The following is a 16,982-nucleotide window of genomic DNA, read 5'->3' on the forward strand; positions in this document are numbered from 1 at the left end:
ATCATCTTTCATCAGGACAATGCACTTGTCCACAAAGGTGTTGTTGTAATGAGAAAATTAAGGGATTTGCTATCAATTATTGGAACATCCACCCTATTCCCCAGATTTGGGGAATAGAGTGGATGGCCCTCTCTGACTTCTATCTCTTCCCAAAACTAAAACTCTTCCTTGCTAGTCAGCATTTTTCTTCGAATCAAGAGGCGAGTGCAGCTGTAAAGGGGTATTTTGCAGATCTTACTGAGAACCACTACAGGGATGGGATAATGTAGCTGGAGCATCGCTGGAATAAATGTATTAGTGTTAAGGGTGATTGTTCAAATATAAAAATAATTTGGAAATTATAAATTCTTTTTTTTATTGTTAGGCTGAGAACTTTTCAGACCACCCTCGTAAATCTGATAGTTAACTTGTTAAAGAAGAATAAAATATTGATTTGATATGCTGATTAATAAAGCTTGATAATTAGTTCTTTTCCTTCTTTAGACTATGAACCACTGTGATTGACTGGGTGAACTTTTTAAAGTAGGAAAAAGAAAAGAAAAATACAGTATAGCAATCCCTCGTTTAATGCGCCTAATGTGTTCTTTAAAACAGGCACATTAATCCAAAGCTCATTAATCGAATATAATAACCTATGTGAAAATGTAAAATTCGTTCCTCAGATTTCTTTTTTTACCCTTGGTTTTTTTTATAAATGAATTAGGGTGCGTCTCAGGGCCTACTTAAAGGAAAACTATGAAGCTGAAAGACAATAAAACATATTCAAAATATGAATCTATTATTCTGGTAGGCATTCTGTTTCTTTTTTTCACACAACTGCCTCTTCTGCAAATTTTCCTGTTTCTCACTTCACAAGGGCCAGTCTCTAAGCATTGCTACTTAAAAGTAATATTTTAAATTTTCTTCATATTCTTCAGGATCTTCTTGCTGTGCATCTAAATTTAGCAGGTCGGAATCACTAATTTTCTCAGAATAAGATTTAATTAACTTAGATTCATTTGAAAAGCCTCTAAAATCATTTGCACAATGTGGAAGAATGTACTTCCAAATGGATCACATATTGCTAGCAGTAATTTTATTCGACTTTGCGACTTTATAACCAGGCTGAGATTTCTCTGATTTAGCCAGAAAAGTCTTGGAAGGCATTGGCTTCCAAAAAAAAAGGCCAGTTTCATCGACATTAAATATTAATGTAATCTAGCTCGCCTCCTCGTGGCGCACCCTGGGTAACACTAATTGAGCTAGAGCAATTTGGCAGCCAGTCTAACACTTAGTTCTCCTGGCTAAGGCATGCAGTCAAACAATATTTTATTGATGATGCTGACAAAAAAAACTGGGATTTAGGCTTAAGATGTGTCAACTGAATATCGAGGGAATTAACAGAGCAAAATGTGACTATCTCTGCAAAATACTACAAGAAAATAACACTGACGTTGTGCTTCTTCAAGAAACTCATGCTGAAAACAAAGACAACCTTAATAGAAGAGGAAAAATCACTGGTTACACACTGATTGGTGCTACATACCACCGGAATTATGGCATTGCGACATATATCAAGGATGATATACAAAATGCTTCTGTCCTGACAACGAGATGTGATAACGATACCCATCTTGTGAGTGTGAAAATTCACAACATAACAATAGTCAATGTCAATAAATGTCCTTTAATATCATGATCTATAGATGTGATACCTACTTATCAACATCCAACAGTATGGATTGGTGATTTTAATAGCTCATGAAGAATTGAAGTACTGTGATAACGACTGTGGGACTACCCTCGTTCTATGGACAGAAATAAATAATATACACCTTGTATTTGATGGCAAAGATAGAAACACCTTTAGATCATCAGCATGGCAAACAGAGTCTAATCCAGACTTATGTTTTGCTTCAATAAACAAAGAAGGGCAACTATTACCAGCAAGATGTTATGTACTTTCTAACTTCCCACACATTCAACATCGACCGGTGTTACTGGAAATTGGTATGACACTAACTATAGCAAGATTCTTTCCACGACATCGTTGGAATTTTAAAAAAGCAAATTGGAGAAATTTTGCGAATGAATTGGATAAATGTGTTCGTTGGATACCTGCTAGAGTTGCGGAGTACAAGAGATTTGTAGGAGCAATCATATCAACTGCGAAAAAATATATCCTTAGAGGTTACAGAAAAGATTATGTCCCTGGATGGAATGAAGAGAGTGAACATCACTACAGAGAGTTCCAGAAGAGTGAAGATCCTGAAATAGCAGATGAATTACTTCATAGCCTGAACTCATCTCGAAAAACAAAATGGATTGATAGGGTTGAAAAACATTGACTTCAAACGATCAAGTAGAAAAGCTTGGAATCTTCTCCAACAACTATCCACAGCTATCATCATCATCAAATTCCTACCATGTACCCTCAAGAGGGTGTACAGGATATGATAGTACTACATGAAAAATTTACATTCCTATCTACAATTTTCCTCCAAATCAGTCTGTTACCTGTCACGACTCCAACATTACCAGATCTGATATTTCTATCGTCTAAGGCACTTTATACCGTATCAATCCACCTATATCTTGGTCTTCCTCTGGGTCATTTTCCTGCCAACTTGGCAGAGAACACTTATTTTGCTAATCTTTCCTCACTCATTCTGTTTAAGTGACCATACCACTTGATATTAGCTCTGCTAACGCATTCCTGGATGCTGACAATGTCAAGTTCTTTCCTAATATTCTCATTTTTAATATGATATTGCCATTGATGGCATCTGTTCACGCCTCTAATCTTTCTCAGGACTCTCATTTCTGCTGTCTCTAGTTTTTGGTCAAGTGTTTTACTTCTGACCCAGCTCTCAGATCCATAAGTTAAAACTGGTTTGAACACTGTCTTGTATACAGCTAATTTAGTGTTCCAATTAATTTCTCTCTTATTCCATATGAATTCATTCAACTGACTTCCTACCGTAAAAGCTTTGTTGATTCTGTTGTCTATTTCCATATTTAATTTACCATCTTCACTAAAAATCGTGCCTAAGTAGCTGAAATGTTTTACTTGTCCCACAGGTTCTCCATTCACAACACAGTTGACATTTTCAATGATTCTGCCTATTTTCATTGTCTTTGTCTTTTTATTGCTGACCTTCATACCATATTTATTACAACAGTTATTCAATTTAGTCAGAGAATCTTGCAGACGTGTAGAGGATTTATTTAGAAGTATAACATTGTCCACATAAAGCAAAGAGCTGACATTAACATCTCCAATTTTAATATCATGTTTAATATCACCTTCCTTCATAATGTGATCCATATAGATAATGAATAACACAGGGGGTAATGTACAACCTTGTCTTACACCAGATTTAACATTAAAAAACCTTCAATTCTAACTGCTGACTTACAACTCAAATAAAGACTAAGTATTGCTTGATATAATGCCTCATTGACACCATATAACTGTAGTGTATTGAGTAGCTTCTCTCTTGGCACCTTGTTATATGCCTCTTCCAAATCGACAAAACTTAAATACAGACCTTTGTTATATTCCCATGATTTCTCCACTATTTGTCGTAAAGTGAAGATCTGATCCTGACAGTCTCTATTTTACCTGAATCCAACTTGTTCTTCACCAAGCTTTTCTTCCACAATTCTTCTCAACCGTTTCTCAAGTATACTTGCATATATCTTGCCAGGAACACTCCGTAGCAAAACACCTCTGTAATTCTCACATTCAGTTTTATTTCCATTTTTATATATAAGTACTATGAGAGCTCTACTTTAATCATTGGAAATTCGTCCCTCTGTCCAGGCATTCTGAACTATGCAGTGCAGCCACTGTAAGACTTTTATACCATCATACTTCAGCATTTCTGGTCGAATATCATCTACTTATGCTGCCTTTCCACATTTCAACCCATTGATGGCTTTTTCTACTTCAAGTATGGATATGCATATTCCTGACATGAATATGCAGTGACTGCATGCCTGGTCAGTGTTTTTTATCACTGTGCTGTTATCACTGCTTGTTTCATTTAGCAAATTTTCAAAGTAATTACTCCATAATTCAAGAATATCTTTTTCTCCCATTTTCATTTCACCTTTATCATCTCTAACTCCTTTTACAGTACTCTTTCCTCGATTCCTAAGCTTCTTCAACAACCTCCAGAATATTTTGTCACCTTCTTGATATTTATTTTCTATGTTCTTGCTGAAGTCCTCCCATGACTTTTGTTTAGCTAGTTTTTCAGTGTTTAGCTTTCTTACATTTGTCTCTGTATTCTCTCAAAGACAAATCTGACTTATTTGCCAAGAACTTTTGATATGCTTTCTTCTTTTCCTTCACTGCCTGTTTAACTTCCTGTGTCCACCATGGAGTTCTAATTTTTCTATCCTTGCAGACAACTACACCACATGCCTCTCTAGCTGAATCAATCAGGGTTTTCTTCAAGGCTTACCACTGAATCTCCAAGGTTTGGTTCCTGTTCTCAAACTCTTTCATTTTTCCTTCAATATCTTTGTGTATTTTAGTCTACAGTTCACATCTGAGAGCTGCTCAACTTTTATTCGCTTTAAAACTTTCTTACATGTCATTCTTTTCAATATGGAATTCAATTTTATTTTTATTTTTATTTTTTTATCCTGTTCAAGACTAAATAGTGATCACTTCCAATTTCAAATCCTCTGTACACTCTGGTATCCTGCACCAGGGAGAAAACATCACTATCAACAATAGCATAGTCAATGAGACTTTTCTTATTCCTTGCCTCTTCTCTCAATGTGAATTTGTGCACATTTTTATGTTGGAACATGGTGTTAGTAATAAACAGTCCATGTCCTGAGCAGAAATCCAACAAGTATTTGCCATTATTATTAGGTTTGCTCTTTTATCCAAATTTTCCCAAAATATTTTTGTATGTCTGACAATCACTTCCTACTCTGCTATGTAGATCCCCCAACAAGAACCAACTTTTCCTTTTTCTTTGTGTCAGTTCTCTAGAGCCTCAAAAAATTCCTCCACTTCTACCTTAGTAGAACCTTCTGTGGGACCATAGGCACAAATAAGTCTCATTGTCCAGTTCCCCATTCTGATATTTGCTCAAATCACTCTACTTGATAAAGCCTGCCATTCAAGAAGGTGAGCCTCGTATTTTGTGTTGAATGCTATGGCTACTCCTTCTTTTCCTTGATTGTCATTGCTTGAATATAACATTTTGTATTTATTGCTAAGAAAGATCTCACCAGTTTTTGTCTTTTTTGTTTCAGTCACCCCTATTATGTCGATCTGGTACTTATCTAATTCCTCAGCTAGCTCCATTTCTTTGCTATTCTGGCTTCTTATGTTGTTAGTACCAATCTTTAACTCTGGTGATATTGAGTTGTGGTGTGTTTTCAGATTTGTTCCAGTAGCTGACTTTTTGCTGTTCGTTCTGGTTCCCTGGCGAAAACAACGGGGGCCTTGTTAAACCATGTGACGCCCCAGCCGGCATGAAATTTTGTCATGTTGTACCATCATTTTGTATTTTGGTTTAAGCCAATAAGAATGCAATTTGGTCGTCTAAATCCCAAATTGGCAGCCCATCCTCGTTCGTTCTGTATCAAGATAGATACCCAACGGGGGTACACTACAAGAAGGTGAGGATTGGACATTAGGTCAGAAGCCCTGGTCGGTTCTCCTTATTCCTTTAAAGACTATGTGGAGGTCTCCTCTCAGTTATACAGCTTTGACTCATCTACCTAAAAGAAAAAGCACAATTATCTCCCCTGAGAAAATAGCTAATCAAATTGTTAATATGTCAAGGGCACCGAGGGACCGTGAACATACCAAGAAAGTTAAGAAAGAACTTAAAGCTTTAAAAATAAATGCCCGTGCTTTCTTACAATATGCCTTAATCTTCACTATAGATGAAGTAAAAGTCATCATAAAAGATATCAAAGCAGGCAAGGCCTCAGGCTTCGACGGTGTCCATCCTAAATTTCTGATTAATAGCAGGCCAAATACTATAAAATGGCTCTGTGAATTCTTTTCTGATATATATTATTGACTGGCTGACTACCTGGCCAGTTTAAAAAGTCAAAAATAGTTGCTATTTTTAAACTTAGAAAACTACCCCAGGAGGCAAAAAGTTACAAACCTATTGCTTTATTGAGTTGCACCTATAAAATGTTAGAACGCCTTCTGTACAACAGATTGTCCATACCAATTATGCATCATGTCCCGATTGAACATGCTGGTTTTAGAGAAAAACGTGGTTGCTGTGATCAAGTGCCTACTTCAACATCATACATAGAAGCTGGATTTCAGAAGCAAGAAAAAAACGTCAACTGTCTTCTTGGACCTACCAGCAGCCTATGATACAGTATGGTGTGAAGGTCTTATATACAAATTTCTTAGCATTGTCCCATGTAAACGGACTGCACACTTAAATTTCCTCCATGCTCACTGAACATTTCTTTCAAGTTATATTAGGAAATAAAATATCCAACAATGAAAACTTAATAATGGTCTTCCACAAGGTCAGTATTGGCACCCTTACTTTATAACCTATACACATATGACTTGCCTGCTACCATGTCACGCAAGTTCTATTATTCTGATGACACTGTAATTATGATAACACCGATATGGATGTAACCTTTTCATTTTATTGGTTTTTAAAATGACTTTTAATTTTATATTTTTAAAGTAACAGTGTATTTTACTGCATGTTTTGATTATGCCATATGAATAAATAAATAAATTTGCTGGTCACAATAGCCCCCTTCTTATAAAATTTTCTTCAAATCTCTGGATAATTTGTGGCCACCTCCTTATCGGCACTTGCAGTTTCGCCTGTGATTAGAACATTATGTAAGCTTATTTAAGTTAAGGGATATTACATCCCATATTGTTTCTTAGCCGAATAAGAAACTCGAAGAGTTTCATGCCGAATATAGAAACTATATAAAGTTCGGCGATTCCAAGCGTAAGCAAATACCTGGATAGTGCAGCACCTGACCCTTGAAGGTAGTGCAAGCTGAGCCAACTGATATAAGGGGTGGAGCTAGCTCCGATCACTATTCTTGATATTTACCAATAATGTGAACTTAACTCTTAGGAGTTGTATTATTGTTCAACATTATGAGAGAAGGTCACTCACTACCCAGACCGGTTTCGACCTTTTTTGAGGTCTCATCAGTGAGTAGGTAGACCTAGTTAATACCAAGTTTGTAGCGAACAGAACTTACATCCCTTCTATGAGAATTGCCAAGAGGTGTCCTATTAAATTATTAATTATAATGACGAGCCAAAGGCTTCAATTCGAATTGAAGCCTTTGTTTAAAGTTCTTAGCCCACCATGGTGCAAATGTACTATAGATTTACAAAACATTTTGTGAGTGGAGAGCTGAAATATTTTATTCTCCATTGAAAATCCAATTGATGTTTTCATATTCTTGTCATTTCATACAATTTTTTTTAATATGTTGAGCCCATACACGAGAGGTTGGTTGATCAATTATTTATTATTAAAAATAAATAATAAAAATATTCATCCCTAATCATTCAGATGTGCAATCTCAGGCAATGGACAGGAAATTGATGGTACTACATGATTAAGATTACATTATTACTAACCTCCTAGCAACATTTTTCTCAAAATTAGTCTGTTATTTGTAAAATTTTTATATTGTCAGATATTGTATATTTGTTTTCTAACATGCTTATAATTGCATCAATAAACCTTGCTAATGCCTGTTTTGCTAACATTTTTTCTCCTATTCTGTTTAAATGACTATACCACCTTAGATCTGCTCACAAGTTTTTGAATGCCATCAAAGTCAAATCCTTCCAAACAATATTTTTCACACGACTGCTATTAATGTCATCTGTTGGTTCCCCTAATTTTTCTTTTCTAGTCTTTCATGGATTGTTTTATTCCTAACCCCAACTCTCAGTTACATAACTTAGAATTGGTTTGAACACTACCTTGTATATGTTAGCTTAGTATTTTGGCTAATTTCTCTCATTCCACATAAATTTATTCATTTAATTCCCTACTGCACCAGTTGTACTTATTCTGTAATGTATTTCCATTTTTATATTTGCGATTTGGATACTAAACATTTTGTCCTAAATAGCTGAAATATTTTATTCTCCATTGAGAATCCAATTGATGTTTTCCACATTTTTTTTTTAATATGTTGAGCTCATACACGAGAGGTTGGTTGATCAACCTATAGTACCTTAGTATCGTATATGGATAGTGGGTTGTGAAAGAGGAGTTTCTTTACATTTGATTTAAATGCCTCTATAGTGTATTCCTTGGGAAACACAACAGGGAGAAGACTGTTCCACAATACAGCAGGTGCAGGGATGGAGGAGGAGGAAGAGAAACTTGTTCTGTGGGTTTCAAGGTGCACTGTGAAGGGCTGTTAAGCAGCAGCTGAACATATTCCAGCAAGCTTAGTACTTAGTGGGGAGGATTATTGATGCTAATTCAGGTGAACATTTTCCATGGAAATATTTGTAGAATACCCATATTGCTGAAACCAAATATCTGTGCAAAAGTTGGGAGTGGGGCATAAGAGATGCATCATTAATAAGTTTAATTGCCCTCCTCTGTATTAAGTCAAGCATTTTGAGGAAATATTTAGAGCCCCAACCCATATGTGAGAGCAGTATTCAATAACTGGGTGGATTTGTGCTTTGTATAAAGTTAATATCTTGAGCAAAAGAGAAATCCTAGTTTCTTGGAAGATGAGGATGCTGTGGTTGTGTTGTGTTTATGTCATTAGAGGCTTGATGTCAGGGTAATTCCAAGAAGAGAAATCTCAGATTGCCTGAAAATTTGAGTGTCAAAAATAATACTGGGAGAAAATGGTTCTTTTTCATGAAAGATAAGACAGAACTAGGCTTTATTAGCATTTGAAGTTGACAAGATTATCTGAATCCCATTGCAGGATGGCTAGGAGATCAGAATTGAGAGAGAAGGTGATTGATGTTCTGTAGGTTGAGTTGAGTTCTGTAGAGTGTGGTTTATCAAATGAAAGGGAGGAGTGCAATGCGCTGCAATCTGTAAAACTGTGTATTGGGGAGGTCAACTGAAGTAGGTCATTGATATATAATATGAAGAGGGTTGATGAGAGGACCGAACCTTGTGGAACCCATGCATGAGTTGAATGATGGGAAGATAAGGAACCATCCACCACCGCACATAATGAGCATCCAGACAGAAAGCTAGCAATCCAACTACAGAAGTCCTGGAACAGACCAAATGATGGTAGTTTGCCTACTAATCCTCTGTGCCAGACCCGATCAAAAGCTTTGGAGATATTAAGTGCAACTACTTGAGATTCACCAAACTTCCCAATGGCATTTGTCCAGAGATGGGCAACATGCAAGCAGATCTCCTGTTGATTGGCAGTGATGGAATCTATACTGGCAGTCATTTATTAGGTAGGTTTCTTCAAGGTAGTGTAGAAGTTGGGAATTGATGATTTTTTTCCCTTACTTTAAACAGGACTGTGAGCAAGGTTGGGTGGTAGTTAGATGGCAGTGACTTGTTGCCCTTCTTGGGAATGGGTTGAATATAGGCCAATTTTCAGGCTGTGGATAGATACCAGTAGAGTAATAGAGTATGTATAGGCAACATAGGATAGGAGTCTGTTCTGGTGCACAAATTTTCAGGACAATTGGAGGAATGCCATCAGAGCCAGGAGACTTTTCTGTGTCTAATCAGTATTTTTCTGATCTCTTTCTGGCAAAAGGATATATAGGGGGCATTGTATGTTGGAGATTTGGAATTGGGAGGGAGGGGGCAAGAAAAAATTTTTTTTCAAGAAAAAATTTTTAAAACCTCATGCTTGCATATTTTCTGGGGAGAATTCTGACTACAAATTTTTAATCTTACCATTTTTCTCGTCGCCCTAAGTTGTACCTCATTTCATTATATGCTCTACTCTCATTATTATACATATTCTCCTTGCTATCTTTTAAAGTTTTGAACCTAATTAATTCTCCATTAAACTCACTCATAAAACTTGCACAATCAGTTAATAAGTGTGCAGCCTTTGTAGCAATAGCTAAATTCTAACCTGACAAGTTACTTATTACTTTTGTAATCATGAAAAGAAAACAGGAAGTTGGCATAATTACACTGCCACTGGGATTGAATTTCAACCTCATGTTTTCTGTGCCTGTTCCACCGTGATTTGTTATAGGAACATCTGTATCCATTAGATTTCTCAATGATGTTTACTTCTATTACCTTTTGATTACCCTTCCCTAATTTTTCTTCCGTTTCACCTTGATCATTTACTAATTTTATGCTTGATATGTGGTGTTGAATTTTGAATGAATAAAATTCATTAGGAATTTATTCAATCACAATTTAACAAGTTAAACCCTGAAAGGATATGCTTGCATCCTAGTATATATTATATATATCTTGACAAATATAGGATACGGTGATTAAGAAGAAAAATTGTATATATTTCAGTGTAAAAGAATTTCTACTAGATTGTATATTTGATAGTGAAGTTTGGGAAATTTTATATTACTTGTTAAGATTGATACACAAAGAATTGCTGTATAAATTGCATTTAACAAAGTGAGAACACAGGGTCATAGTACAAGGGCAAACCACCAGATTAAGAAGTTGCCCCAAGCGGTCTCGCATGCATACGGCGTATGGAGACCTAAGCTGTTTGTAGAAGACGCTACGGAAGCGAGACCCACGTGCACAAATAAAAACGCGATGCGTGAACAAGTTGGTTACAGAGAGTACCGGTAGGGGGTTAGTATAAAAGGATTAGGGACCCCCCCCCCCCATGAGGCTTTTTGTGGTTGTCTCATCTCGATCGTCTGGACGTGTAGTTTGCGGGGAGTTCTGCTTTAACTTCTGGGTAGTAGCAGTCGGAGATGGTACATAGTAGTTGAAAAGGTTACGGGTCTCAAGCCCTATGATGAAAGGATAGACGTTTTACACAGATAATAGGCAACTCATGGGAAAGCTCAGCGACTCGGTAGTGCTACGCAAATGCAGAATCACCGTTCACCAAGAATGTTCTTGACAGAGGCTCGATATACTAGCAATGTGTGGCCCAACCAACGATCTCAGGAATCCCAGCCGTAAAACCGACGGAAAGGAAATAGTTAAAAGAATCAGGAATCGAAGGGACAAGTATAAAGGACCATCAAGTACGGTATTGTAACCCTTTTTGTCAAGTAGTGTGTGTGTGAGGAAGAGAAATTAACTGTAATTTAAGAATTAAGGACTCTGATTAGAATAAAACAGGACTATAGTGCTTTGATAACAGTTAGACAAAAGGAAAAGGAATGGTCTTTGCATGAGCTGACTTATAATTACGTCTTAAGAGGTATTGAAGTGTCTTTATTTGAGTAATTTAGTCAAAGTCTGAAGTTCATTTTTGTTTTATGATCTAAGAATGCTAGATTATGATTATTTTGGAGAAGTGTTTCTATGATATTCATATTTGTTTAAAATGTATGCAAGTTATTTTGTTTAACATTCTAATAGTAATGATTGATTATTCTTTACACTGTATGACAACAAATATGATGAATAAACCTTTTGCTATTTTTAATTTGATTGCTGTGTCTAAGAATCCGATGCACCACTCATAAGTTATTCGAATCTAAGCGGGGGGAATAAACGATAGTTAAGGTCACGACTGCAAAGAAAGGTCAATAGCGGGTACATCTGTAAATTCACTTCTTGATTGGGAAACTCTTTTCTTAATCTAAGGGTTCTGTGTGTGCACAGCAATAAAAAACAAATTTTCCCAGAACTTTAAGAGAGGCTTTGTCACCTAGGAATTGGCTCGACCTTGAGGCAATTCCTTTGTGTTCTCAATCGTATCACGTGACATCCAAGAAGAGGTATACTATACAACATATAGATATATAATTAGAAAATTAGGACATAACATAAATGGCACAGCCAGTAGGATGTGAATTGTGAAATTAAATCAAAATCTTAGACAGTTCACAGTGAGTAGGTTTCGGATTCTGAACAGGAAATTAAAGAGCAAATATTAAATTTGAGTAATTAAGAATAAGTCCACTTTAGTATAGTATAGTGTAAACTTAGATACAAGCATGTCTACTCCTACGAGTAGCTCAGGAATAAACGAAACTGAGTTTTTTAGATGCATTAACCCACAACAGGTATGCCCTCGATTATCGTGGGAAGAAACGGATGACGTCATAGCATTCTTTTGTTATATTGAAGAGCTAAGAAAGGCTAGAGGATGGACAGACTTTCAGTTACTGGTCCTACTCCACAGTAAGCTGGTAGGGAGGGCCAAAGCCTTCCTGTGCTCCTCCCCCATCCATTTCACAATCCATGAGAACCTCATCCCCAGAGGAAAGGACCCACCTGGAGTGGTTAGCATTCCAACAATTTAGAATTGGGTTACGTGTTGAATTGAGGGGGGGATTAATATATAAAAAGGGGGCTAAAGACTTGGATGGTTGTTACAATCTGGCCGGAGAGAGAGAGAAAATGTTGGAGGAAATGGTTCAAGCCTTCTCTTTGAGGCTACAACTACGCAGGGTTCGTGGACTCATTCTCCCCCCCCCCCCTTAGGTCCTGAACACAAGTCCAGAATTTAATAGTTGAGGTACACTAGTTCTTTTATGGTAGAGGTTTCTTTATTTCCAGTAGAAGAAAGTGAATGTGACTGGCCAGATACTTAGAAAACATGTGCTGTAGAGCATTTTGCAATCATATTGAAGGATATGGTAGTGTTTGTAGCTGTACGGACCCTGCACCTCTCACTTTTATTCCTGAATCAGATGAAGGTACATTTCAGATGAAGCAGCCTGCCAGATAGTTGCTAAAGAAACTGGGAAGTAAGAAAGCACATGTTATAGGATGGAGAGATATATGGGCAATGGTAACACAAAAGGGAGGGAAAATGTATGGTCAGTCATACAGTAAAAGTCAGAAATCATGATTCCCTGGGTGCTCCGCACATTTCATGACTCTGATCTAGCGGGTCACCAGGGAGTACATAGAACAGGGTGCAGGACAGATATATATGAAAGGGGATGTTAGTCATATGTGTCCTCCTGTCATCTATGCCAACAAACGTCCAGTATTTTGGGTAAGGTTCTTCTCCAATCGTTCCCGATCCCCACGCAACCTTTTCAGGCAGTAGCCATGGATATTGTGGGCCCACTCCCTATCACAAAGCAGGGAAATAAGTATATACTAGTGATTATAGATATGTTCTCCCGATATCCAGAGGCTGTGGCAATTAAGGACCAAACTGCAAGAACTGTGGCAGATGAGTTTTTTAAGCTCATTATTTCCAGGTATGGAACACCCCTCTCAGATCAAGACTCCAACTTCACAGCTGAAGTCATGCTACAGCATTGCAAGTTGTTGAGGATAAGAAAGCTGTTCACCACACTTTACCATCCCCAGGGTAATGGAATGTGTGAAAGGATGAACAGGACACTAAAACTTACTCTATCAAAATTAGCAGATAGCCAGATATCAAACTGGGATGCTTTCTTATCACACGCCTTATTTGCATGCAGAACTGCTCTACACACTGCCATTAAGGAAGCCTCCCCCGCTGTTTTCCTTTATGGTTTTGAGCCTCCCTTTCCCAATGATTTCAAGAACTCCCGAGTTAACTCTGGATTCCCAGACATTGATGACTATCTGAATAGCCTGATTGTCGATAATAAGATAGCATATGAGATAGTAGTCAGATCTAGCGAACGTGCTCCCAACGGGCAAGAATTTATGCAAACAGGTTGAGAAAATATAAGGATCTGAATCCAGGTAATCTTGTCCTATTAGAACAGCTCTCTCAATAAGAAGGGAGGAAAGTTTGGAAAGAGTGCGGCTAGGCCCTTTGAGATTCTAGAAAAATTGTCCCCGGTGACCTATAGAATAAAGGAAAGGTCCAAACAAGAAAAAACTTTGGTAGTTCACTCGAATAGATTGAAACTATATAAAACCAGATCAAACAGATTAGTGTGCCAAGGGGATTTGCTGGAGAGCGTGTACGGAAGAAAGAGGAACACTCATCACAAAAAAGGAAAAGTTAACATGAAACCTACAGTAGGTAGAAAAGGGAAGGATAGCTTTCAGGGAGAGGTGGAGAATCCCATCTCGAATGACCGTTGCACTAGATACAATCAGTATAGAGATCTCACTAGTACACATTACCTGGACGAACAAGCACCGATCCAAGTGAGAGGAGAGAAATACCTAAGTGACAATGGGATGTAAGAGTCGGGACAAACCAGGTACAACTTAAGACCCAGATACAATGGTAGGGTGAACCCACCCAGAGAGATAAATCAGGTTCACACCAATTTACATAAAGATAAAAACAACCAAGGACACACGCTATTTTTATATTCACCATACGAAATGAGGGTAAAGACAAAGGGAAAGAAATCCAAAGGCTTGGTAATGGCTAATGACAGAATAAAGAACGGAAAGACTTTGGCAGAGGACCCCCCCCCCCTCCAGAATTGACAGGAGGGACACAAAAGAAAATTTGTTTTAAAAAATATTTTAAGAGGAGGGGGGGGGAAACCTATGTTGAATTTTGAATGAATAAAATTCATTAGGAATTTATTCAATCACAATTTAACAAGTTAAACCCTGAAAGAATATGCTTGCATCTTAGTATATATTATATATATCTTGACAAATATAGGATACAGTGATTAAGAAGAAGAATTGTGTATATTTCAGTGTAAAAGAATTTCTACTAGATTGTATATTTGATAGTGAAGTTTGGTAAATTTTATATTGTTAAGATTGATACACAAAGAATTGCTGTATAAATTGCATAACAAAGTGAGAACACAGGGTCATAGTACAAGGGTAAACCATCGGATTAAGAAGTTGCCCCAAGCGGTCTCGCATGCATACGGCATGTGGAGCCCTAAGCTGTTCGTAGAAGACGCTACGGAAGTGAGCCCCATGTGTACAAATAAAAACATGACGCGTGAACAACTTAGGTTACAGAGAGTACCGGTAGGGAGTTAGTATAAAAGGGTTAGGAACACCCCCCATGAGGCTTTTTGTGGTTGTCTCATCTCGATCGTCTGGACGTGTAGTTTGCAGGGAGTTCTGCTCTCACTCCCAGGTAGTAGCAATCGCAGATGCCACATAATAGTTGATAAGGTTGTAGGTCTCAAGCCCTAAGATGAAAGGATAGATGTTTTACACAGATAGTAGACAACTCATGGGAAAGTTCAGCGACTCGGTAGCGTGCTATGCGAATGCAGAATCACCGTTCGCCAAGAATGTTCTTGACATTGGCTCGATGTACTAGCAATGTGTGGACCAACCAACAATCGCAGGAATCCTAGCCGTAAAACCAACGGAAAGGAAATAGTTAAAAGAAAAAGAATCGGTAATCGAAGGGACAAGTATAAAGGTTCATCAAGTACGGTATTATAACCTTTTTTGTCAAGTGATGTGTGAGAGGAAGAGAAATTAACTGTAATTTAAGAATTAAGAACTCTGATTAGAGTAAGATAGGACTATAGTGTTTTGATAACAGTTAGACAAAAGGAAAAGGAATGTTTACATGTGCTGATTGATAATTATGGCTTAAGAGGTATTGAAGTGTCTTTATTTGAGTAATTTACTCAAAGTCTGAAGTTTCATTTTTGTTTTATGATCTAGGAATGCTAGATTGATTCTTTTAGAGAAGTGTTTCTATGATATTCATATTTGTTTAAAATGTATGCAAGTTATTTTAACATTCTAATAGTAATGATTGATTATTCTTTACACTCACTGTATGACAACAAATATGATGAATAAACCTTTGCTATTTTTAATTTGATTGCCTGTGTCTAAGAATCCGATGCTCCACTCATAAATTATTCGAATCTAAGCGGGAGGGAATAAGGCGATAGTGAAGGTCACGACGGCAAACAAAGGTCAATAGTGGGTACATCTGTAAGTTTACTTCTTGATTGGGAAACTCTTTTCTTAATCTAAGGATTCTGGGTGGCACTGCAATAAAAAACGAATTTTCCTGAACTTTAAGAGGGGCAAATTTCATAGACTTTGTTACCTAGGAATTGGCTCAACCTTGAGGGAATTTTTTTGTGTTCTCAATTGTACCACGTGATATCCAAGGAGAGGTATACTATACAACATATAGATATATAATTAGAAAATTAGGACATAACAGTGGTAAGCCTCAGGTTGACTGTTCTTTTCAGATGCTGAAGCTATTGAAGAATATCAGTATTGTTATTTTGATAGTCTTCATTATCTCTTTCAGTCAGTTCAGTCAGCCTGACTTTATTTTCATTTTGCATTCTCTCTCCACATGATTTCTCAACTATCTCTAAAATTATGGTTCCCTTTTCCTGACCACATTTCACTTCTGAAAAAGTTGCAAGAGAACTTCTGCCTCTCCAGAAAGTTTGTTCCTAAAATAATTTGCACGTTCGGGCAAGAAGTCCTAGGGAGGACCAATAACTCTTGCCAAACACACAAATTAAACTCTGTTAAGTTTAATTTTAACTCTTTCTTGGTTGCATAAATCTCGGATGTCGAAAACCCCGATAATCTAATCGGTTTCTTTAATTTAGAAATGCCTCTCCATATACGGGATTTTATTCCTTGAAAATAATCTCATGTTATGTGGCCTGGGAACCAGTATCAAGTAATATGTCACATGACGATCCTTGTACCCTACCCTTAATTATCAATACTCGAAGTTCCTTGAACTTTGAGTATTCTTAAGTATCCTTCATTATTGGGGATGAACACAATTAGCTCTTGGCCTTTCCGACCAGTTTGCTATTGAGCAAGCTAAGTAGTTGGAATTCAGTCCATCTTCCAACCTTCCTTAGTTCCTCAACAAAGCTAAAAAAAAGCCAAAACATCGTCATTCTCCTCACCAGGAAATTGTGGAATGACAAGTTGAGAATTTATGGTTCGAAAGAACTCAATGTTCTCCATAGTTGCACTATTAGATTGATTCTT

At 37.1% G+C, this 16,982-nt stretch overlaps 1 protein-coding gene across 1 annotated transcript in view; it reads left to right on the forward strand.

The window, feature by feature from the left end:
• Window positions 1–16,982, forward strand: part of LOC150108715 (formin-binding protein 1-like) — a 455,638-nt gene that overhangs the window by 285,604 nt on the left and 153,052 nt on the right. The gene's annotated exons all lie outside the window — the stretch shown is intronic.

This window comes from Typopeltis vanoorti, chromosome 3, assembly GCF_054136105.1.
Source record: "Typopeltis vanoorti isolate ZY-2024b chromosome 3, IOZ_Tvanoo_1.0, whole genome shotgun sequence".
Classification (NCBI taxonomy): Eukaryota; Metazoa; Arthropoda; class Arachnida; order Uropygi; family Thelyphonidae; genus Typopeltis; species Typopeltis vanoorti.